Here is a 25,185-nt window from a genome sequence, read left to right as displayed (position 1 = left end):
TAGTAAAATGACTCCAGGACTCAAGTATTTAATATCAGCAGCACTAACCACATTTCCCATCTGTTTGTCTGTCTAATTATTTTTGTTGTTGTTAAAACTGTTTAAACAAACATGACACTTCAAGGCCACCAATTAATCTTCCACGCAGAAAGTAGCCAAACCCACTAAATTATACACCTCTTTCTCAGTACCTGGAGCTACTTGCTTAAGACAGATGAACTGCCCCAAAGTCAGCAAAAGAAAGTTCTTAATGACAAAAAGTAAAAATGTAATAGGCAAATACTGGATGGGCAAACAAATCTGAAACACACCTCCCCCCACCCCCCGCCAAAAAATGTGCAATTTTTTTTTCTTACCCAAGCCGTTTCCTTTATGTTCACTGACTCAGGACTGCTGCTAGAAGATGGATACATATATTAATGGTCCATGCAGAAAAATAAACAGTGGACTCCATCCTCTGGGATTCAGATGTCTGGTCTCAGTTGTCCCTGTGGAATCTTCTTCTATTGCCTAACAGCCTTGGACCCCAGCAGATCCTTTTGAGGGATGCCGTATCATTTTCTAAAGCCTCATTTAGACTCACATAAAATAACATCATCCTGTCAGAATGAAATGACTTCAATCCCCCAACCCCTTATTTTTAATTTCTCATAACTAATTTAAAACACAGAGATGAAATGTAAAAGAGAAGGAGAGGAAGGAAAGAGAAAAGGAAACAGAATGAGAGCTAAATGTCTAAAAATTGCCTTAAATTATGGGTTTTAAAAGTCCATTTTAAAGAAAATGTTGTTCCTTTTCCCCAGCTTTATTGCCATCACTTACACAACGTAAGAAGGTGATTTTAGATACAGTAGTTCTGGATGCTAAGAAAAATGGGGGGGAAAAAGCTCCAGAATATTCTGTACCTTATCTATCGTCATTCTCAAAATGCTTGATGATTTAGATAATGGGGACATGATTCTTAGCTTTATTCAACTGATGTGAATCAGCAGGGGTACACTGCAGTTTGTAAATGAGAGGCAGGATTAATAGTAGAGTGATTGAGTACGCAAACCTTCTTGCACATTATTTAGAACTTTATCTAAGACTTTAACATATATGTACTGTGGGGGACTACAGCATACTATGGTAACCTTATGGAGGGCAAGCATGTGAGCAGCTGGGTTAGTGCCTTTGTTTCCAAGGGACAGAGGCTCATCAAGGATCACCCTGCAGCATCAGGCTAATCCAGCGCCTGGGCTAATCAAGCACCTGCATACAATTAAGGTCTGTGGAACCCTTTTAAAAGGCTTCCCCTCAGGTAAGGAGGGGAAGAAGAAGAAAGGGGGTGGATCAGGAAGAAGGAAAGAACTGCAAAGGACAGCCTGTAAAAGGAATGTACAGCAGTCAGTAGAAGATACTGGGGAAAGTGTCTGGGGAAGTGACCCAGGAAGGAGGCTGGTGCACTTTGGGATAAGGGAGACAGCCTCTCCAGCAGTGGCAGCAGCAGCAGATACCTAGGGTACCTGGGCCAGACCCCAGATTGAGTGGGAGGGGATCAGGTTCCCCCCAGACTGCCCCGCTCCCTCCAGGGCAGCTCGGAAGGGACAGGAGGAGACCCAACATCCCTGGGGGACCTCTCCTGCTAATGCCGATGATAAGAAGGAATCAATAGGTTGTGCCCCAACCCTGGAAAAAACGGGAGGTAAAGCAAAAGGGATGCAGCAAGCCTCTAAGGCATCTCTTTAACAGCCACAAAGTGCAGGACCCACAAGGAGTAGCTTAGGACTTTGTCACAGTACTTTCTAGCTTTTTAAAATGTGTATGTCACACAGTCTTCAATTAGCTTGCAAGGAAGCAGATGTACGCTGGGATTCTTGTTGCAAGAGAGTTGAGTGTAAGGGTGCTAAACTTTCACCACCTTACACCTCTTCTCTGGACTTTGGCCAGGTCTACACTAGACCTGAAAGTTGATTTCAGATACACAATTCCAGCTACGGCAATTGTGCAGCTAGAATCGACATATCAGAAATTGACTTTTGTGATCTGCCTTCACTAAGGAAGGTCAAAGAACCATTTCTCCAGTTGACCTCCCTTACCTCTTTTGATAGCAAGAAGTACAGGGGTCAACCGCTGACCCCAGAGAGATCGATTTTTGTGCTTCTTTACCAAATGCATGAAATCGAATTCTGGAAGATCGACCCTGACTGGGTCCATCTCCATGGAAGTGTAGACAAGCCCTTAGTCCTTCATGATGGCCACAACATCAGAATATTCCTCTCTTCTTTACAAGAAAAATGCCTCAACATCATTAACATCCACCTGAATTAGCCAGAAGATCAGAACAGAGAAAAAGATCTTGATCTAATACTTCAGATGGAGGATTTTTCCCTCAAACTGTTCAAAATTCCTTTAGCATGACACAGTGCTCTCTTTGTGGCAGTTGTGTTTCTAATCCACCGTAGCTAGATGCCAAATAGAGAGAGACAGAGAGAGGTGATAGTATTATTACACTTATTCATACATGTGAGATTAAAGATTGTAATAGTTATTTCACAAAATTCAGACTAGCAGAAGGAATATATCCCCCTGAGGACACCCAGGTTTATTTTATCTGTAATTGGGTCTGTATGCTTAGTCCTCCATTTTTGCTCAGGATGTGGAAAATTGCAAATTTTAATTTTTCTGCCACACTGTAATTATTGCAGGCATGAAACTGGTTTTATGTACTCCTCCAAAAAATACGGTCCATGATGTTTGCACAGGAAATTCTGGAGTGTAGGAAACACCCTAGATCACATCCGTTCCATGCTTCTAACTCAATGTCTTTGAAAATCAGAAAATAGATGGTTTTATTTCCTTAGTTTGTACGTTGCAAGAAACATCTGATTTGGGTCTAGACATTTCTTTTTGCTCCTGCTGGCTATGTATTTTTCCAGGATTCATTTTTGTGTGTTTTTTCAAAATGTTTCCTATTTGCCTTATCAAATTAAAAGACTGTGTTGCCTGGTTATTTTCCTCTTTTGGCTTGCTCTTTCTTTCTTAATTTTATTTTTAACGTGCCTTCATTGGAGCTGTACTTTGCCCCCTGGAGATACTGCAGCACTTATTTATGGGAGGTTTTGTAGGAGGCTGAAGAAGGGTTGCAAAGAACAGAAGTTGTCCTCAGAACTTTTTTGAGCAGCTGCTAAAGACTCATGGGCATGGAAATTGTTCAGATGAGAGAGAGAAAGAAAGAAAATAATATTGATAGCATGGTCTGATGGAGATTGTTCAGTTTCTAAGTTTAGTTCTGCCTCTGACTTGCTGTCACAACTCACCTCAACTCTTGACTGTTCTGTCTGTTGAGATGTAAGCTTTTCAGGGAAATGATTCTCTCTCTCCCCTGGGTGTTTTGCATCCTCCCCAGCATATTAAGCAGGTTAGTTAATTCATTGTAGTCAGTGAGCTGTAGTGGAAGAGTAGGTATGAATGCCTTCCTACTGAAATTTAACCTGCGAATCTAGGGGGTCTTCATAGACATATCAAGAATCTGGTTAAAGTGAATACCCATTATAACTCTGAGCTACTGTCACCTTAAGTTACTATAGGGCCATGTCTGCACTATGAAAATAACTTCAAAGTAACAAACTTCAAAGTTGAGCATCTACACACACCTTACTTTGAAGTGAAACTTCGAAGTAGGGCACTACGCCATTCCCAGGTATGGAGTGAGGACTTTGAAGTTGGGCTCCCTTACTTCAAAGTTAACTTTGAAGTAAGGGAAAATGTGTGTAGATGCTCTGCAGGCTACTTCAAAGTAGCCCCTAACTTCGAAGTTAACTTCAAAGTTAGTCCATAGTGTAGATGCACCCCAAGTGTAACAATTCTCATAACAACATTTTCCCATAACAAAACCAGCAAGTCACATATAACTTAGAGCTTGTCAAAATAAGGACATTTTCTTTTTCAAAAAAAGTCTGTGTTTTGTTTTTAAAAAAGATCAAAACTCAACATTTTCCAACATGCTCTGCCTATAATTTCAGAGAATAATAAACAGAACAGTCAGCAAAGTTACAGCAACACTTCCATGATGTGGCAGGGATACCCTTGTAGAGGCTGGTGTCACAAGTCATTGAATATTCTTAGCTCCCATCAGTTTTTACAGGGTATTTAGCACAGGTAGTGCTTCACATAAGCATGGTGGAAAAGTGGTTTCTATTTATGAGCTCATAGGAGCTCAAGTCTCAATGTGAATTCTTAAATCATTGTTTGAATTGAGAAGGCCCTCACCCAGTAATAGGATAATTAACTTTTCAGATAAAGATTCTGATCAACTTTTTTTTTTAAACTTATGACTTTTATGCAAAGGCTAAATTTAAAAGTTACCACGGTGAGTTTTTCAAGGCACAGGGACAATATTTACTGAGAGCAAATAGCATTTACTGACTTTGGTGGTGTTTCATCTACCAGAGGACAAATCACAGCAGGGAATCTTACAAATAATTGGCAGTCCTGTAGCACCTTAAAAAATAAGAAATGTATTAGATCATGAACTTTTGTGGGTAAGACACACTTCCTCAGATGATTGGAGTAGACAATTAGAATCCAGGGTTTATATAGCAGGGAGGGGAGTGCGGGGCAAAGGAAAGAGGAAATAAGCGGGGAGGGGTACCTGTCAGTAGTAGGACCAGCAGATGAAACAAAGTAAATTAGATAGGATGTGTTCTACTCCTGAAGATATCAAAGGTGCAGAATTTGCTCTTGTAATGTGTTAAGATAGTTGAGATCTTTGTTAAGGCCTAATCTAAATGTGTCAAATTTGCAAATCAATTCCACTTGAGATGTCTTCCTCTGTAATCTTGTGGTACAATTATTTTCTAGAAGAATGGCTTCTTTTAAATTCATTATGGAGTGTCTGGGGTGGCTAACGTGTTCCCCTATAGGTTTATGTGTATTCCAATCCCTGATGCTGGATTTACGTCCATTCATTCTTTGGCGCAGAGACTGTCTGGTTAGGCCAACATCCGTGGCAGATTGCCGTTGCTGGTACATGATGGCATATATCACGGTGGATGTGCAGGTGTATGAGCTGCTGATGTGCTTAGGTCTTGTGATGGTGTCACGTGTATAGCTATGTGGACAGAGCTGGCCACGGGGTTTGTTGAAGGGATAGGTTCCTGGGTTAGTGTTTCTGTGGGATCTTGTGTGGCTGCTCGTGAGTATCACTCCCCAAGGCCTGTGGGACATCATTTCACTGCTAATGTCCTTACTAGTAGAAGAGGGGAGGTAGCAGGAGGAACTTCCTTTGTATCACATTTCTGTTTTTGTCTTTCTCTACTGACAGAGGAGATGACCTCTTCATAATTAGCCGCAAGCCTAGGCCAGGTTCCCAATTTGTAGCCTTGAGATTCTCTTTTACTTGTCCTCTGAGTTGTACCTGCTACAGTTCTCTTTGTATGTGTTGTTAATTAATATATAAAGTGCCAGTAGATGGCGCACAAGAGCATGCAATGTAGTCTCTAAGGCTATGTCTACAGTAGAGAGTATTTGGTTTTAGGAAAAAGGGGCTTTCAAAGTCAGGGAGGTCCTTCCTTTCAAAAGGCTCCCATCTACATGGGCGGCATGCGTTCCAAAAGTGGCATTTCTGAATTGTGTGCAGCTGCCATTATGCTAATGAGGCACTGCATATTTATGTCAGCATCTCATTAGCATCTTCTGAACTGCCTCATTAACATGCCCCCTTCTTTTCGGAAGGGGCATGTGTACACGCAGCCATAGTGCTTATGTCAAAATAGCTATTAAGATAGCATAGTGCTTATTTCAAAGCAGCTATTTCATCAGCATCGATTTCGACATAGCTATTTCAAACTAGGTGCCAATTCATTGCAGACTAAGGGTTACCCGTTTGGGGTTTTACAACTCAACCACTATTTGGCATTTATTTTGGAAGAGTGGCTGCGTTGTGTAGACACTAGGATACTTATTTCTAAATAACAGCTGTTAGTTTGAAATAACTGTGCTATTTAGCTCTATCCTCAGCTATTAGCAGAAACCGCAGCAAAGAGGCCTGGTCCTCTGTTGTCCTGTACCTTAGGCTGTTACTTATAGATGTGCAATATGGGGCTATGGGTACATGGCCAAGTTATCTTGAAATAACAGCAATTATTTTGAACTAAATTTCGCATTGCCTAAATGATGCACACAGTAGTTCAAAATAAATTTGAAATAATGGGTGCATTATTTCGATTGCAATAAATCTCATTCCCTGAGGAATAATGCCTATTTCAAAGTAGGCCATAATGACCTCCAATGGCACTATTTGAAAACAGAGCTATGGACCAGAAATGATATTTCAAAATACATTTTGCTTGGTTGTCCATTTTGAAATAGGGCTGTCATATAGCTGTAACCTGAATGTTTAATGGTCTCATTTCAATGTGGTAGAATTTTTCATACACGCTTCATTCGCTTTACACCAATTTAAATAATGCAAGCAGAAGAGTAATGCAGAATTAATGTCAAAAATATTAATGTTAGGACTGTTGCTCATTCTTCATTTGAAGAGAGAACAGACAGAAGGGTAGAACTTCACTGTAGCATTTTTACTGTGTTAAAAAAATAAACAGTTCATGCCAGATCAAGCTCCAATCTTCAATACATAATGATTTCAGTAACAGTAATAGCTGGACTGTCTTCACCCCAGGTGGCTTTTCAGTTGTGAAGGCACTTTTTGCCTGATTTTTAAATCTCCTTTGAACTTCTGTAAGCTAAGACAGAAATCACGTGGGTTCACTCCCTGACTAGGAGTGTGCAAAATATGAAAGGAGATCCAGGGGACCCCAAGTTCCAGGAAGAAGAGAGGAGATAGCAGGGAAGAACAAACAGAGAGGAAAAAGAATCCATCCTCCTTAAAGTTCATGCATGATGAATATATTGGGTAGGTTCATCTCTGTGTGATCCTACTGTACAGTTTTATTGCTCTGACACGTTGTAGTGCTAGCAGAATGACACAAGAACTCTCTGAGCAGAGTGTTAGCGGATTGCTAGAACTTGAACCTGTGGTGGAACTGAAAGCAGGAAAAATGCTGAGGAAAATGGTGTTACGTGCTGCTTTTGTAACACTGACAGGTGGAACCGAAGTTGGGAGCCTAGGGCATGCGTCTGTGCTGCTTGAGCTAAAAGGCAACTGATGCTCAGCTAAGGATGTAGAAGAGACTTATTTCTCTTTGTAAGTAGTCTAAGTTCCTCTGCATAGGACAGTGACTCACACCTGGTAGCTGTGCATGTTACACCCATATTGCTTTTCAAAAGTATATTTCATCTCTGCTCAGGATGGGCAGTTTTCATTTCCACTTAAGAGGACCTTTGCCAGGGTTGCCCTCACCCTAATCCCTTCAATGCAGTAAAGGGTGCTCATGTCAGCATTAGATAGGAGCCTAAGTCTTATGAGATCAGAAGCAAGGCTGCTAGCAACTGTGCATTTGTGTCCACTGAGCAATAAGAACTCCAGTCAAGGCGAAAAAGAAAACCATCCTTTCCCCAGCCAGCTTTAGCTGGCTATCAAGGCTGGTGTACCAGGAACAGTTCCAAAATCTTGTGACCCCGATCCACCCTAGAGACAAGCATTACTTATGTAGACTTCTGTTGCAATGAACATATATTATTTTTGTAAGGCGTTATCCTGCCAGTTATGAGAATTATGGAGGCATTTTCTTATTTTTTTTCATTTTCTTTCTTAATGGATTAGAAAGGTGAATTGGTTCCATTTACATGCTTGAATGTGCAAGAGATGAGAGAAATTGACATATTGGAATAGTATAGGTTGGATTTATCTCACAATACTTTAATGTGTGTATTTATACTCTTGGAAGTACTATTTACAGAGGGGGAACTTGTGTGCAGGGAGAGATTCAATGTCTTGCCAACCATCGCATGAGAACTGTAACAGAGTAGGGATTTAAATTCAGATGTCTTAGTCTCGTACTCTACCTACTGGATCATCCTTCCCCTTCATGAGAGGGTTAATGTTTCTTCTATCTAATTAGCTTTACCAATTCCCCCCACTTTTTTTTGGTTTGTTTTATTATTATATTCCACTTGAGGAGGTAAATATTGTACCACAAATTGCTTCCTATCGGGATATTAAAATATAAAAATCCAAAATCAACATTGAACCGCTGCCTAAAAAGAAACTTGAGCTCAACTGCTAGACATAGGCTTGATTCTGGAATCACTGGGTGAGATCCTATGCATTGTATTATGCGCTGTAGATTATCACAATGGTCCCTTCTGGCCTTAAATTTGATGAAGCCATGAAAAGCTGAACACCACTTTAAGCTATTTAAGGGATCAAAGCTGTCACCTGCAAAGGGTCCTGTGGCTTCTGTACCAGGAATGTCAACAGAGCTATGCCAAATTCCACCAGCTGAAGATTTGGTCCAGGGTTTTATGTCTACATCACGCCATAAGAGAGATTACGCACCTTGGAGGAAGAACCAGTATGTGATAAATAGTTCCCGAGGATGAAAAAGACATTTAACTCAATCTAGCTTTATGGGAAAGCAAATGCTGATGACAGTCCGCTAGGCAGGGCACATTACAGATGGTGTTTTTCATGGCTGTAATCGAGTGTCATAGTTTTTGCAGAAATGGAATTAAAAATCTTCACTGCTTTGTGGTGAAGACAGACAGATGCTTTCCTGCTTTCATTCCTGAGTGGCCATAACATGTTCGCTGACATTTCAACTTGATGTTTTAATTGGCTCATTTGAATAAAACTCAGACAGGTTATGTTGCTAAGTCTTATTTTGTGTCTCCCAGCCCAGCAGCCAACAAAAAGAAGACAGTGGGATGAGGGGGGTTGTGGCTTTTCACCTCGCCAACTTTCCCAGTGTTTTGTTTAGCTCTTAATGTATTTAAATTCATGCCTTGTTAAATTAGAAGCTGCGTCCTGCAGGGATTAATGTCAGCCACTGTGCTCCAGAACAGTGTCCCTTTCCTTCCTCCAATCTGTGCAGGAAAAATGTTTTCTTTAAAGGTTTACATCTTAATTATTGAGTTACTGTAGTCCCACAAACTCCTGCAAAATGTGCAGCTATGTATGTTATGGCTGAACAGTGCACTCTGTATTTGCTCTGAGAGTCTGGGCAGGTTGCCCCTCCACCTTTGCAAAATACAGAGTCTGGCTCAAAGGCAAGAATGGTATATCTGCCCTGAATGCATAATCCACATTGAAGCACAGTCACTTATTGACCACTCCTGCTGCTTGACTGTAAATTGCCTCTGCAACGGCTGGGCTTGCAGAAGGCTCAAGTACCACTATAAAATGCAACTCTTCTGTAACAGAAATGAAGCCATGAACTGAAGAAAGTTTACAGAGCCTTTGCTAACCTCTGCAACCACAAATATCCACTGCAAATCCAGACTAGTGTATAGTTATTTGTTTGTTTTCTGGATGAGTACTCCAGGCGAAGGCAAGAAGCAAATGACAGAAGCTGCCACTGTTAGAGGTAGTGGAGAGTGATTAAGTCCTACGTGAAAGTGTATCTCCATTGTGATAAATGTGCCTGCAGTTAGAGGTGTGCTGCACAGGAACACTAGAATTTCCAATAATAGGTGTATGGCACATTGGTGAAAGGGGAAGGAGGATCAAGCATCTGAGGTGCTGACAGAAGTGAAAGAGAGAAAATGTAGCACTCTCTAATGAAAACCAAAAAGGCACCACTATAAGTCTCATTGTGTCTGTTGTTAGCTACCGAAGTAATCTGTATTTATAAGGTGCCTAGTGGTGCAGTGAAAAGAATCCATGTATTTATTAGAGGTGATGGTTCCCTATCTCCTAAAATAAGGACTTGTTAGAATGTTAAAACCTTGAAAATAGTGGCAAGTTTCCAAAATTTGTTTTTGTTTTTTTTGCAGGACATTCCAAACTCAGGGGCCCGCATAGCAGAAACTGTGAAGGTGAAAGAAGAAGGAGGAATAGAATCAGTAAGTCAAAGAGTGGTAAGGATTCTAGGCATGGAGATGGGGAATAGGGTGAAATGAAAGAAGAAGGATAGGCAGGAAGTGGAACGGAGTCAGCTTTTGATCAGGATCAGTCATAGTAACAACATGTCCCTATACTATGGAATTGATACAGCCAGGAGCAGAACAACGCCTGCAAACTGCCGAGCTTGCCAAACCCTGATATATACTTACATGTTGATTTGCATATCTCCATCTCTTTATAGATAAAGTGTGTGTGTGTGTATCTGCACATATATTTTAATGGAATATCAACTTAGGTCTTTTGTACTCTGCTTCTTCTGTTCATTAATGTCAGCCTGAATGAACCTGGGCTTTTGTCTTACTCATCTTAGTTGAACTGGCATAGATTCCCTTGCTGATGCTCTCCAGTTGCAATTGTGTGTGTTTGCATGCACATATGTGTGTTTTTGTGTTTAAGGCTCGGTGATGCTCAGTCTTTGTGGTGGTGCATGGAGATGGGACTAGGATCAGGGCAAAAGGGAGCATATTGCCTCCTAATGTCCCAGGAGATTAGTGACTAAGGTGGCACATTTCTCAGGTACAATGGATCAACCATAATCTGAGCGGGAAAAGATTTTGCTCATTCCAGGGTAGCACCGCCCACAATATCACCACACATAATTAACATCCTTCTAACTCTACTTCCATCCCTTTGCATAAAAGCGTATACTCCTGTGGACAAAGCTGGTCCAAGCTCATTTCCTAGCAATCATTCCTCACCCATGGTCTCATAAAACTTCAAATGTTGACAGGCTAATTTTCATTCAGACATTCAGCTATGTTTTCCCTTTTAGTGCTTAGCTACATCAAGGGACGAAATGGTTAGTTCCCACTAATAAAGAGAGAAAATAGATGGAGGTTCCTCACAGTAAAATTTGACCCAGGCCAGCAGTGCTGGGACAATAGCCTGATTTTTGGTGTCATTTGTTTTCTTTTTTCTTTTCTTCCCTTTGTCTTTTTTTTTTTTTGCACTGCAAAAAATTAACATAGCGGATAAATGTTCAAGAGGGCAGCCTTCCCTTTTGCAAATACACATTATACCCTCAAACAGGGATGTCTCTTCAGACAACTGAAAAATACACTCCAAATTCCAGAGATAATTCCATAATAATACGTAGATGTATGATCTTGCTGCATAAGTAGCTATATTAACTTTAGTATGCTTGTTTTATCTCTCCCTTACGTTGGTAACTCTACTGAAGCCAACTGAGGTACAAGAAGGTAAAACTGATGTAAGTTACATGAGAATCACATACCTTACAGAAGTCCATGGATGAGATCGTCTTCTGGCAACAACTAGTGTGTGTCCACTGAGTCAAGGGAGTGACGAAAAATCAACAGAGGATGAGAATAAGATAATTTAATTCATGTGATTAATGGCTGCAGGTCTGGCCCTAAAGGTAATTGATCTATCTTGTCAGTAGAACTCAATCACCTGAAGATCCATCCTTCCCTTTGCTCTAGATGCAATTCTGCATTAATGTTAGTCTGACTCCCTCCATCTCAGCAATCAGTCCTCAAGTTAAATTATTCATGGCAGTGAATCTTTTTATAAGCTGGTGCTGGTACTCATTCTCTGAAAATATTTTTAAATCATTACCAGTTTTTTTTTTTGTTAAAATAGTAATGATCAACTGATGAAAAGATTTTCCTCCTTTCATTAACAATTAGAATGAAATGAGAAGTGAGCAACTAAAGCTGTGTCTACACGTGCACGCTACTTCGAAGTAGCGGCACTAACTTCGAAATAGCGCCCGTTGCGGCTACACGCGTCGGGCGCTATTTCGAAGTTAACTTCGACATTAGGCGGTGAGACATCGAAGTCACTAACCTCATGAGGGGATCGGAATAGCGCCCTACTTCGACGTTCAACGTCGAAGTAGGGGCCGTGTAGACGATCCGCGTCCCGCAACGTCGAAATTGCCGGGTCCTCCATGGCGGCCATCAGCTGGGGGGTTGAGAGATGCTCTCTCTCCAGCCCCTGCGGGGCTCTATGGTCACCGTGGGCAGCAGCCCTTAGCCCAGGGCTTCTGGCTGCTGCTGCGGCAGCTGGGGATCCATGCTGCAGGCACAGGGTCTGCAACCAGTTGTAGGCTCTGTGTATCTTGTGTTGTTTAGTGCAACTGTGTCTGGGAGGGGCCCTTTAAGGGAGCGGCTTGCTGTTGAGTCCGCCCTGTGACCCTGTCTGCAGCTGTGCCTGGCACCCTTATTTCGATGTGTGCTACTTTGGCATGTAGACGTACCCTCGCAGCGCCTATTTCGATGTGGTGCCGCGCAACGTCGAAGTTGAACGTCGACGTTGCCAGCCCTGGAGGACGTGTAGACGTTATTCATCAAAATAGCCTATTTCGATGTTGGCTTCACGTGTAGACGTAGCCTAAATGTACTTTCTGCATCTGGTCGTAGTTTGATTTGCCAGCTTTCAAAGACAGACCACTTCCATAGCTGCACAGTCCCTTACTTAGAAATCACTATGACAAGTTTGATTCTGAATATCCTTTAGTGGAATGTAGTTCCTTCAGAATGGGTGAAAGAATAAAATAATACGAATATCTTTTGCTGTTGAACATCTTGCTTTTGTGCTCTGGATTTTCCTTTGTGAGACGTATGTCATGGCTCTTTGACTTGGAAGATATTTTTGGAACTGATGACAATTTCTATTTCTTGATTTCTGTCAACTCGCTGAATCTGAAAATGTATAACTTCAGTGATTCCGCTTGCATGAATAAAGTTACATTTTGTCATGGCGTGCAGTAACAGAAGACTTCTTGTGATGCTCTGATGAGTGCTGATAATGTCCCTGACACCCATCTTCTTGCTCCCTAGAGCTCCCCAATCCCCTGTCCTGCTAAGCCATATTCTCTGGTCTAACCCAATCCAGGCACAGAGTTGGGATTAATGCCTCTCTGCAGTAACTGATTAACCAAAGTTCGGGAGGGTGCAGTTCTAGGGCTCAGCACCCAGAGAATCAACCCCTGAAAAGGATCAAAACCCCAAATAAATCCATCTCTCTCTGTGCAAAAGACTTGCACAAGGAGGGCTCATTAGGTAAGATTGACAAAGTTCAAAATAAGCCTTCTGTTATTTCAAAATTATTTCAAAATAGCTATTGCACTGTGTAGATGTTCACAGAGTTATTTCAGAGTAGCAGCTGTTATTCTGAAATAACTTTTGCTGCATAGACACACCCTTGAAGTCACCCCTGCAGTTATGCCAGAAGGCAATTTATACTGTAGATCATCATTCCAAAGTACCATCCAGTTAAAAATTCAATTGAAAAATAAAATGATGTAACAAAAGATGAAGCTATGAAAAAGAAAGGCAGACAGAGAAGTTCTTCATGAATCAAACATTTCATCCATGAGAAAAATCTTATTTTCAGATTTAAAAATTCGAGTAAGGCACTCTCTATTTGCAAAATTTTGCCCTAGAACATGCATTTGGTACTGCCATTGGCTTGAGTGAGAATGTCAACAGGAGCAGGATTTGATCCTGGGTGTAGTGTTTGAGCAAGGGTGAGAAGGAGAGTCCCACGTTCTCTTCATACTCAAAAGAGGAAATTGTGCTTTACTGTATTGTTTACCTTTCCCTGTTCTTTCATTTTCCCTTTGTTTAATATTTCAGCAGAAGCCATCTATCTTTCCTGGCGATCAAGTCAGTTGGGTAGCAAAACATCAGATACATGATTAATTGAAAACGGGAGAATGGTGGTATAAAGTAGACTGGGAGGGTGAGACTTGGAAATCCAGTAATGTGTGATTTGCTACCTCAAGCTTGCCACAGTACCCAAGGGAAAATATTGATTTTTCATTTCAAGTGAAAAGGATAAATATGGGTTACCATTTGGCAGCACTGCAATGCGGGGGATTCCAGCTCTGAAAGCTGATATTGCATCACCTACAAAAAGTTCATCCAATTCAAGGCATGGCACTTTTTTCTTTGACAGCGATAACAGGTAATGAATATGTTGATTGATATCTGGTTGTCTCAAGGCAGGGGTAGCTAATCTAATTTGGGAAGGCTGCTTCTTTGAGGGAGGACCATAATCGGCGTGAGGACTTAGCAGCAGCAAAGCGATATGGACTGACATTTAGAATTCTGTCTTCAGTAGTGTGAACCCAATCTGAAGCCAATCAAAGTCCATGAAAGTCTTTTCATTGAGGCTATGTCTACACTGGCCATTCCCTTTTGAAAGGAGCATGCAAAAACAGCAAATCGAAAATGCAAAAGAAGAAGGATGCTTTCAAAAGTGGGGCTTCCTTTTCAAGGAACCCTGCCTACACAGCTAGTTTGGCTTTTGAAAACAGTACTTCTGGAACAGCAAATGGCCATCATTATGAAAGTGAGCTGCTGCATATGCAATCAGCACCTCATTTGCATTTTCGATTGGCCGTTTTTGCATGCTCCTTTCAAAACAGAGGGCCCAGGGTAGACATAGCCTTACTCCTGTGGGTTTTTGGTTAGGCCTTGTTGAGAGTCGGGCAAATACTCGATTTTGCAGTAGATGCCTTTTTTCACTAATAAATCCAGTGGTTTAGGTTTTACATTAATGTGAAATCACAAATTATAATGCTTATGGATGCTAAAGGAAACAGCTCAGTCTGCCTATCAAATAGCCACAGTCTAGCCTGAGAGGAATATATTGTTTCATCAAATCACTTTACTGACATGGGAGAGGGAGAAACCCAACCACGAAGAATCCTTTAGAATATTAGTGGCTATAGAGTTTAGAACTTGTGTAGAACCTTTTAAGTCACTCACAGGAGAGTTTGGAAAAAAAATCAGTGTCGAGGCAATTCTGTCTGCATACCCTGCATTTTTGTCTTTCCTTTTATTTTATTGCAAGGGACATTGAAAACAACATAACTCGCCCACCACTAAGAGGGCATATTAGAAAACCCTTTCTTTAAAAGCTAGATTCAGCATTTATTGAAATCAATGAAAACACAGGCATGGACTTCAACAGACTTTGGACAAACCTCTGTTTTGGAAGTTTAACTCTGTGATGGAAGCATTTTTTCTTAAGCACCCCTGAAACCATGTTGTTAATAGCAAATACACATTCTTACACAGTGCTCTTCATCTAGACATCTCCCAGACCTTTTAGACGAGCTGATTCTCATTTTTCAGATACAAGCATAGGTGATCAAAACAAAAAAAGCAGTAAAGTAGCACTTTAAAGACGAACAAAATAATTTATAAGGTGAGCTTTCGTGGGACAGACACATTTCTTCAGCCGATAGCCATACCAGAACAGACTTAATATTGAAGGCATAGTGAACGAAAAATAGTAATCAAGGTTGACAAATCAGAAAAAAAAATTATCAAGGTGAGCAACTCAGAGAGCAGAGGGCTGGGGGAGAGTGGGGTTTACTTTCGAAAAAGCAGCATCTGCACTGGTTTTCTTCTTTCAGAAGAAGCTCTTTTGAAATAAGAATATGCAAATGAGGTGTATGTTTGCATATTTGATACCTCATTTGCATTTTCAATTTCCCTCATTTGCATACCTCTTTCAAAAGAGGAATGCAAGTGTAGATGCACCCCAAGTCCTGAATCTGAAAACCTGATTGATACTAGCAGATCTAACACACATGAACAGACCAAGGGTCACTGCAACTCTTCATGCTGAAGAATAAGTTCCAGAAATTCTATCCACTTCTTCACTTTGTTTCTTTCATCATATCTTGGTCTCTATAGGAAGACAAGTCCATGTAATTCTTGAATCTAATAGCAAAAATACATCAGAAATGAGGTAGTAAGTGTTGTGAAGTGCACAGGGAAAAATTCTCCCATTCTTTCTAATCCATTTTGCCTTTTCTAAATTTGTCAGTGGGAGTTCTGTTCACAGAGCCATTAAAGATTTTGGGTAGTAGGACCATAGAGCAGATCAGACAGGACACTTCTACTTCTTAGACTAACTGTACAAACTAAAAGTAAATGAAGAGATCTGTTATAACCATTATCTGCTCACCTGCAATGTTTTCGTTCATCTGACCTAAATGTTGTGGTATAAAGATGATTAGCCAAGAAAAGGAAAATGTAACACCATCATGTGCTTTCTAACCAGCAGCCTTAATTTTTCCATAGTATCTCATCTAACCAGATGAATATTTTTTCACTGTGAGGTAGAATTTAAACATGTATTTAGAAATGGTGAGAGGACTTCAGTTAAAGACACAATCCTGTTTTATTTGGCAGGCCCCAGATGACACACAATACCTATATATTAACATTTATTATTTTTTATGAGGAAAAAAACGTATGCTGTAACAGGAACTCAAAATAGTTGATTATTTTTGGGGACTTGTGGGTTTTGAGGTCAGAAATTGATAATGGTATCTTGTGTTTGTGGGGAACAAAAGGTTTAGGTAACAAGGGAATAAATCTCTTTGATATAGCAAGCCAAAGTCTGCCCTCACTTATACCCGGACAACCTCATAGAAATGATGACACTGCTTTGTTTTCAGTAAAAATGAAACTCTGCTCTGTGATACTTTGGGTAGTCAGTTAAATCTGGATTGGGATGCAGCTGTGATTGAGGAGAATGAAACACGCTAACAACTGAGTGAAAAGGTAAAAGAGACAGAGTTTTAAAAGAAATCACTGAACAGGGAACTTTATAAGAATAAGGAAAAAGAGCTATTTCCTCAGTATGTTGAAGAGTCAAATAAGAATATTTCTGTATCTGTGTTTCCAGCATCTCCTCTGTTTGGTGATTAAATTCCAACGGTTGCTTTGCATAAAAGTCACCCTAAGAAACTTGGCAACAAGCAGTGCATAGTGATGGTGTCTATGTTGAGGCATAAATTAGATATGCATAGGGTCTGGCTGGTAGATACGCCAGAATTAGGATGGAACTCAAGCTGAACTAAATACCATAGCCTCATTAATAGCCAGTAAGCCTGACAAAGCTGACCTTGCATGTTAAAGCATTTTGCATTTCAGAGTTTAGGCAGGAAGGTAATTCATAATGTTAATACTGCAGAACTACAGTGATGCCTAGAGATATTAGTTCTGCCCAGACTTTTTAAATAAATGGATAGTGTTTGGGTGCCATTGAATGTATTGTTCTTACTTACTGTCTTTCGGAATAGAAGGAGCAGTATCTGACAACACTTGAATTGGTGGACTGTAAATGTATCTTACAGAAACCATTTTTGCTGTTCAAGAACACATTATACTGATTTTTTATGTGAAATTTACATATTTTGTTCGGTTGATTAGTTTGGAGGGTTTTTTCTCTTATTTTTTTTTCCTGGAGGCCATTTTTCATATTTTTTACACAATACATGTTGAGCAGCTCTACATGTGGGATATTAATTCCTGAGTGGTGGTGGTGTGACTTTCGTAGAGTTTTAACAACATATGTGGATAGGATAAGCCAAAGGAAAATAATCCAGTTTCATGCTTCAGGGCACCAGCCGATCACTCTGAGATTAATTAAGGATTCTTCTTCCTCTATCCTTCTAAGATTCAGCCTTGCACTATTTTTTTTATGTGTGTATGGTTTCGGTGTTCTTCTGCAGCATCTCTCAGGGATCATTCAGATGGTGCCTATTCCTGCCATGAGCAGAGGGGGACTGGACTTGATGATCTCTTGAGGTCCCTTCCAGTTCTAGTGTTCTATGATTCTAGAGGCACAAAAAAGGTAGCTTTGAAGACTCACTGATATCACCTAAGGTGGCACTCCAAAGTGCCTCTTTGGGAGATGGGCGTGTGGAATTCCACTGGAATTGAATTCCAGGTTTTTTTTAACTGCTGTATTAATGCTGGAGAGGAGATCTGCACCATCTTAAAGTCACACATGTGTAAAAAGCAGCTCCAGAAGCCATTGGCCCTCTACAAGTTACCTTTATTGTCCCTTATTACAGATACAGATATACATCTCCTAGAACTGGAAGGGACCTTGGGAGGTCATCTAGTCCAGTCCCCTGCCCTCTTGGCAGGACCAAGCACCATCCCAGACACCTATTTGCCCCAGTCCCTAAATGGCCTTCTCAAGCTCACAACCCTGGGTTTAGCAGGCCAATGCTCAAACCACTGAGTATTGAATTCATTGAGGTTTGTAGATGGAGTGGTGTGCTGGGTAATGTGGGAAAAAAACAAAGAAATGAAACTAATTGTGAACCTCTGAGTCATTTGGTTCTAAAGCAACATGGTTTAACATGTATGGAGCCAGTAATGAGAAACTCATGATAATTCTTCAATGGGAGAATCAAAGGGCACATATAGCTAAATGCAATAAGGAACCAAGTGTTCCTAAGTGCTTGCTTCATAGATGATATGGAATATTTTGCATATAATCTGTTCTAAAATAAGGCACATCTACATAGAAGGTCCCCTAACTAATAATTACCATCAGATAATGCGTGCTAATTCTAGGGATTAAAATAAAGCTACATTTCCATATCATGAAGGCAACACAGCCTGACATGCCAGCAGTTATTCAAAGCGGAAACTGAAGGACTACATCAAACATGCTTTGTTCTACCTACATATTGTTTTTCCTTCCTGCTTAGCAAGCAGCCTCTGGAACCTGGGCATTGTTCTGTACTGGATATGTGATCCACAACACATGGAGTGAATTCAACATGCCTTTTAAGCTAGCTCAGTCTATGTATCTGGAATAAATTATTATGCTCACAGTTGCAGACACCCATGAAGATTGTACTATCAGTGCACGTCCTATATCTTCCGATAACATTGCCTTATCAAATATATTACAGGGTCAACCTCTCTAGTCTGGCACTCTCTCACCTAGAAATATCCATAGTCCAGCATGCTTTTAGTGAGCTGAACAACCATTTGTCATGGGTATGCCCAAGTTTCCTGTGGTTCCATAATGTTTGTTTACAGCCACCAGCCCTGACTCAGTGTTCTGTGTTGTTGTTTAGTTTGAATTTAACCTTAAATAACTTCTAAGAGCTCAGTAAGCAGTGGAAGTATTGGTAATGTGCTAAACAGTATTGCCCTTCCATGGTCCAACAAATTCTGTCATCTGGCACTGTCGGGTCCCAAGGGTGCTGGAGTAGAGGGGTTCAACCTTAACCACCAGTATTCCGTTTCTAAGAAAGAAACTAGGCTAGTTCGACTTAGTGTGCTAGTGTAGACGTAGCCCTATTTCGAAGTAAGGACATCGAAATAGGCTACTTCAACGCTTATCGTCTATATGTCCTCCAGGGCTGGTGTCGTCGACATTCCACATCGAAGTAGTGACGGGGAACATCGAAAGGAGCCTCCCCATAAGGAAATGTGGGGTGTCCACACACACAAGTGCTCCCTGTTGAAATAAGGGGCCAGCAAAGCCCCAGACTGCTCCCTTAAAGGGCCCCTCCCAGACACATTTGCCCTGCATAGCAAGAGATCCACAGAGCCAACAACTAGTTGCAGACCCTGTGCATGCAGCATGGACCCCCAGCTGGAGCAGCAGCAGCCAGAAGCCCTGGGCTAAGAGCTGCTGCACGCAGTGACCATAGAGCCCCGGGGGGGGCTGGACAGAGCGTCTCTCAACCCCTCAGCTGATGGCCGCCATGGAGGACCCCCCTATTTCGAAGTAGTGGGATGCGGATCATCTACACACACCCTACTTCAACGTTGAACGTCGAAGTAGGGCGCTATTCCCATCTTCGGATGGGACTGCCTAACGTTGATTTCAACGTCGAAATAGCACACGGGGTGTGTAGACGCAACGTGCTATTTCAACATTGTGCCGGCTACTTCGAAGTAGCTGGCTAGTGTAGACGCATCCTAGATCTTGTTTTTTGTAATATTTATCTTTTGTCCCATATCCATTATCCAAGTCATCGTCAAAGCTTAGGTTTGCTGTTTTAAATTGCATAAAGATATTCCTTTGGAATAGTTTGGCTGGTCTCATACATTTTTCGATAGAATCTCCATAAAAGCATAGCATAATTGTAGACCTTTTAGGTCTCAATGCAACAAAAGCAAATATCTGTAAATCTACAGATGGCACCTAGCAGCAGTCTTCCCCTGCAAATTAAGTACTTGCAGCCAGCCAGGAGATATTCACATGCTGCCCAGCTGATTAGTAGAGTGCCCATGTGTTTTTATTGGTGGCATGCATCTGCATATGCCTCAGTTCACGGAACAAAATTTCTTCTGCACATAGATGGAAACATTAGAGGGAGCATTGCCATGCAGTCATGTACATTATAACAGTGAGCTGTCACTTCCCTGATCGAATGGAAACCTGAGCCTGACCATGCTGTACTTTGCACAAGAGGCCACCAATAACCTCTGACATGCAAAGCAAACAGTTTCCAATCTGTTTGTTGCAACAAGTGCAGCTACAAGCTGAGATAGGGGTTCTGTGCATTTGGAAACATATAAGCAAAGTGCCAGGCCTATGATTAATGAAGAAACTGAGTTGGAATAGGACACGTCAGCAAGAGGTGGCAACCCAAGGAATTTATCAGGGAAACCTGTAAAACAGAACATTAAAGCAGACTCTGGGTTAAAATATACAAAAGAAAAGTTAATTTGTTTTCATCAGCTGGTCACATTCCAAAAGCTGAAGTTTGTTTTTAACTCTTGAGCTAGCTCGGCAGAGGAGATATGCACCATATGCCTCCAGTGGTCTTTACGAGCAGGGCTGCAGCAAGATGTTTGCCAGAGGTTTGAACTCTGGTGAGTGAGTCTCTCCCTCCAACCCCCTTCCCACCGTTTCAGCATTTTACATTTGAAAGTGAATTCAGGATGGGTGTAAAGGTGCTGTATTAATACACTCTACACTTGGCAGGCTGTCAATCGGCCCAAGAGGTAAATCCAGCCCCGCTGATATGGCGCCGGAGCAAGCAGGGTAACTGCCCCAGTGCCTAGCAATTCAAAGGGGCCTGGGGCTCCTGGCTGTTGCTATTGTGTCAGTGGCTGGGGCCCAAGGCCCTTTAAATCACCATTGGAATCTCAGATGGCATAGGTCTGGCCCCATCCGTTCAGCCCAAGTCCCCGTCAGCAGCATGGAGCTGCCCCCTTCCTTCCCCACACACACACTTTGCCGAGGGACTCGGTAATTCTGTTGCCCCCCCGCTGGGCAAATAACAGGAAGCTGTTCACTTGATGCCCTTTGAATGATAACATGGAGAAGGCCAAGTGATGTGTATCATTGGAAGAGACTTGGAGGAAGGCTTTGTGATGGGTTGGCCCAGAGAAATCCCCTTGTGTTGTCCCCCAGTGTGCTGTTCGTGCAATGGATAACCACCTTCTTGTCCTCTGGGGCTCCCCATACCCCTATCCTGCTGGGGCAGAAGCTCCAGTCTCCTCCAGGCAAGGCCCAGAATTGGGGTTATTGCCCCCTCCAGTGACCAACATGGACACTGAACTAGTTCAGCTTTGGGAAGGGCTCATCACCCAGAAAACCAGACCTAAAAGAGACCAGAACCCCAAATAAATCCATCTTACTCCAAGTAAAAATTTTACAGTGAAACCTCATGAGGTCTTCTGACTTTACCAAATATTTATACTGGGCTTACTAATAAATGAAGGTGGTTTTATTAAATACAAAAAGTAGGATTTAACTATTTGCAAATGAAAACAGTCTGGTGAAATAAGTCACTAAGTAGAAATGAACAAAAAACACTAGCTATTTCTAATCCACTAAGAAACTTGTTACATGTGATTTCTTACTCCGAGCAGCAGTTCTTTTCTCAGGTAGAAATCTTAGAGTAAGAGTTGATCCTTACTCTGTCCTGGGTCTACAGCTTTTCAGAGTTCTTTGTATTCTCTTAGGGTTGGCCAGGCAGTTTCAAAGGTCAGCTGACGAAAAAGGACTGATGGCTTCCCATTGCTTAAATGGACTTTCCCTCAGGATAGGAACCCTTTGTTTGGCACCCTCAACCCTCACGGAAAAATACCAAGTTCAAGATGCATTCCAGTACCACAGGACATGGCCACATGTCTCTCTAGGACCAATCATATTTGGACTTACAGGACAAACATAACCATCCACAAGTTGTTGGTTTGAATAATAAATCATTACATTTCCAGACATGAGTAGTTGTCTTCGTTAGAACATTTACAATTATAAACAGATCCACATTCCGTACTTCTAATTTCACATACAAGAATAATACAGGCAGAAATATAGAATATACAGATTCATAGCACCATAGAACGCTAGAACTGGAAGGGACTTCAGAGATCATCAAATCAAGTCCCTTGAACTCAAGGATGGACCAAGAACTGTCTAGACTTTCCCTACAGATGTCTGTCCAACCAGCTCTTAAATATCTCCAGTGATGAAGATTCAACAATCTCCTCAGGCAATTTATTCCAGTGTTTACCCACAGTGATGGTTAGGAAATTTTTCCTAATGCCCAACCTAAATCTCCCTTGCTGCCGTTTAAGCCCATTGCTTCTTGTCCTAGGAAACAAAGAGGGTAGGAATAAATGGTTCATTTTCAAAATTGAGACAGGTAAATATTGGTGTCCCCCAGTGCTCTGTAATGGGACCAGTTCTGTTCAAAATATTCATAAATGAATCTGAAGTGGGTCTTACTCATGAAAGCTCATTACCTAATAAATAAATTTGTTAGTCTTTAAGGTGCTACAGGAGTATTTGGGTTTTTTATTGTTTTGTGTGTGTGTGAAGGTACAGAGGAACACAGCTGCCCCTCTGAGAATAAAAGAAGGGGTAAACAGTGAGGTGGCAAAACGTGTAGAAGATACAGAATTAAGTCCAAAGCAGATTGCAAACAGTTGCAAGGGGAGCTCATAAAAACTGGATGACTGGGCAACAAAATGTCATATGAAATTCAGTGTTGGTATATGCAAAGTAATGCGCACTGAAAAGATTAATTCCAACTATACATACAAAATCATGGTGTCTATATTAGATGTTAGGAATCAAGAAAGAGATATTGGAGTCAGTACCAATAGTTTTCTGCAAACATCTGCTCTGTGTGCAGTGGCAGTCGAAAAAGCCATGAGAAAGTTAGGAACCATAAGGAAACAGATAATAAAATATTATAAAATCTCTATAAAAAGCCATGACATGCCCACATCTTGAATACTGCATGCAGATCTCTTCGCCCCATTTAAAAAAGAAAAATTGTAAAAAAGGTACAGAGACAAGAAGCTGACATGAGGAGAGAGATGGAGTGGAGTCCATATGGAGAGAGATTAAAGAGAGGGGGACATTTCAGCTTGGAAAAGAGATGATGAAGGGGGAATAGGACAGGAGTCTAAAAAATCTTGATTGGTGTGGAAAAAGTGAATGCTATTTACTCCTTCACAGAACACAAGAATCAGGGCTCACCCAATGAAATTAATAAGCTACTAGCTATATGCAGGGCTGTGACACCATGGTCTCTGTATACCTAATCTCTGTTTGTTAGAAACTGGAGTGGAAGATAGCAGATAAATCATAGGCAAAGTATGGAGGTGCGCAGGGGGCCATATGCACCCCCCAACACCTCACCGTGCTCACCATCAGTGCTGCCTCAGGCAGAGCCACTCCAGGGGAGGGCATAGGGGCTACGTCTACACGTGCAGCCAACATCGAAATAGCTTATTTCGATGTTGCAGCATCGAAATAGTCTATTTCGATGAATAACGTCTACACGTCCTCCAGGGCCAGCAACGTCGATGTTCAACTTCGACGTTGCTCAGCCCAACATCGAAATAGGTGCAGCGAGGGAACGTCTACACGTCAAAGTAGCACACATCGAAATAGGGATGCCAGGCACAGCTGCAGACAGGGTCACAGGGCGGACTCAACAGCAAGCCGCTCCCTTAAAGGGCCCCTCCCAGACACACTTGCACTAAACAACACAAGATACACAGAGCTGACAACTGGTTGCAGACCCTGTGCCTGCAGCATAGATCCCCAGCTGCCGCAGAAGCAGCCAGAAGCCCTGGGCTAAGGGCTTCTGCCCACGGTGACCACAGAGCCCCGCAGGGGCTGGAGAGAGAGCATCTCTCAACCCCCCAGCTGATGGCCGCCATGGAGGACCCAGCAATTTCGACGTTGCGGGACGCGGATCGTCTACACGGTCCTTACTTCGACGTTGAACGTCGAAGTAGGGTGCTATTCCTATCTCCTCATGAGGTTAGCGACTTCGACGTCTCACCGCCTAACGTCGAAGTTGGTGCCGCTACTTCGAAGTAGCGTGCACGTGTAGACGCAGCTAGGCAGAGCAGAGGTGGAAGCTGGAGTAGCATGGACGAGGAAGGGGTGGGGCAGAGGCATGTGGCCGGTGCCCCACCTAGAATCCCCTCACCAGTCATCTCTGAGATAGATCATTTGATGATTGCCTGCTCTAGTCATTCCCTCTGAAGCACCTGGCACAGGCCACTGTCAGAAGACAGGATAGAGGCCTGGATATGGACCGTTGGTTTGACCCACTATAACTGCTCTTATATTCTAAATTCCAAAGCCAGACAGAACTGCTATGATCATACAGTCTAACCCACAGGTTAGAGATTTACACTGCATTTGTGCAATAATGGGAATGGTTTTCTTCCATTCAGCAAATATTAAGGTAAAAAACATGTATCTCAACCAAAATCCATGCACATTGTGGAAGTCAATACCAATTTTTAAACTCTCATCGTCCTCTGCTTCTTTATGAATTTAGAAGCTCCAGGAATTTGGTCCTTCCAATGCTGACAAAAGTGCTGTCAAACTTATCAAACTCTGACTACTTGAAAAGGGAGCCAAATCTAATCAGGACTACAATGCAAAGCATAATGAGGAGTTACCCAGCCGAGCTCAACCTGTCACTTCTTATTAATCTATAAATACAATAACTTAAGTGCCTCATCAGAATTTGTATTTTTCTAGTATGTCTCAGTCTTCGTTCCTCTAAGAAAAGTAAAAGTTGTGTCAGTTGTAGACAATGACAGGAGGAGCTCTCTTTTTTTTGTTTTTGCTTTTTGCCCCGTTTTCTCTGTCTCTCTCTTTTTATTTTAATTCAGATAAACAGAGCACTCTACTCATGCAATATGCAGACAGGTCTCTTGGGTTATGTAATTTGTTAAATCACCCATGATCATGCTTTCTAGCAGTGGTTCCCAGCCTGGGGTTCATGGACACCCAGGTCTGCGAGCGTATTTCAAGGGGTTCATAAATAATAAAAGATAAACAAAAGTGATAATAGAAAATGTGTTTTAAATAAATTGCAAAGTTATAATCAATTATTATTTTAAGATTAATTATCTTCCGATTATTTTAAGTGCCAT

This window comes from Carettochelys insculpta, chromosome 20 (assembly GCF_033958435.1).
Source record: "Carettochelys insculpta isolate YL-2023 chromosome 20, ASM3395843v1, whole genome shotgun sequence".
Lineage (NCBI taxonomy): Eukaryota > Metazoa > Chordata > Testudines > Carettochelyidae > Carettochelys > Carettochelys insculpta.
The sequence above is the reverse complement of the archived record's forward strand: the minus strand, read 5'-3'. Positions refer to the sequence as shown.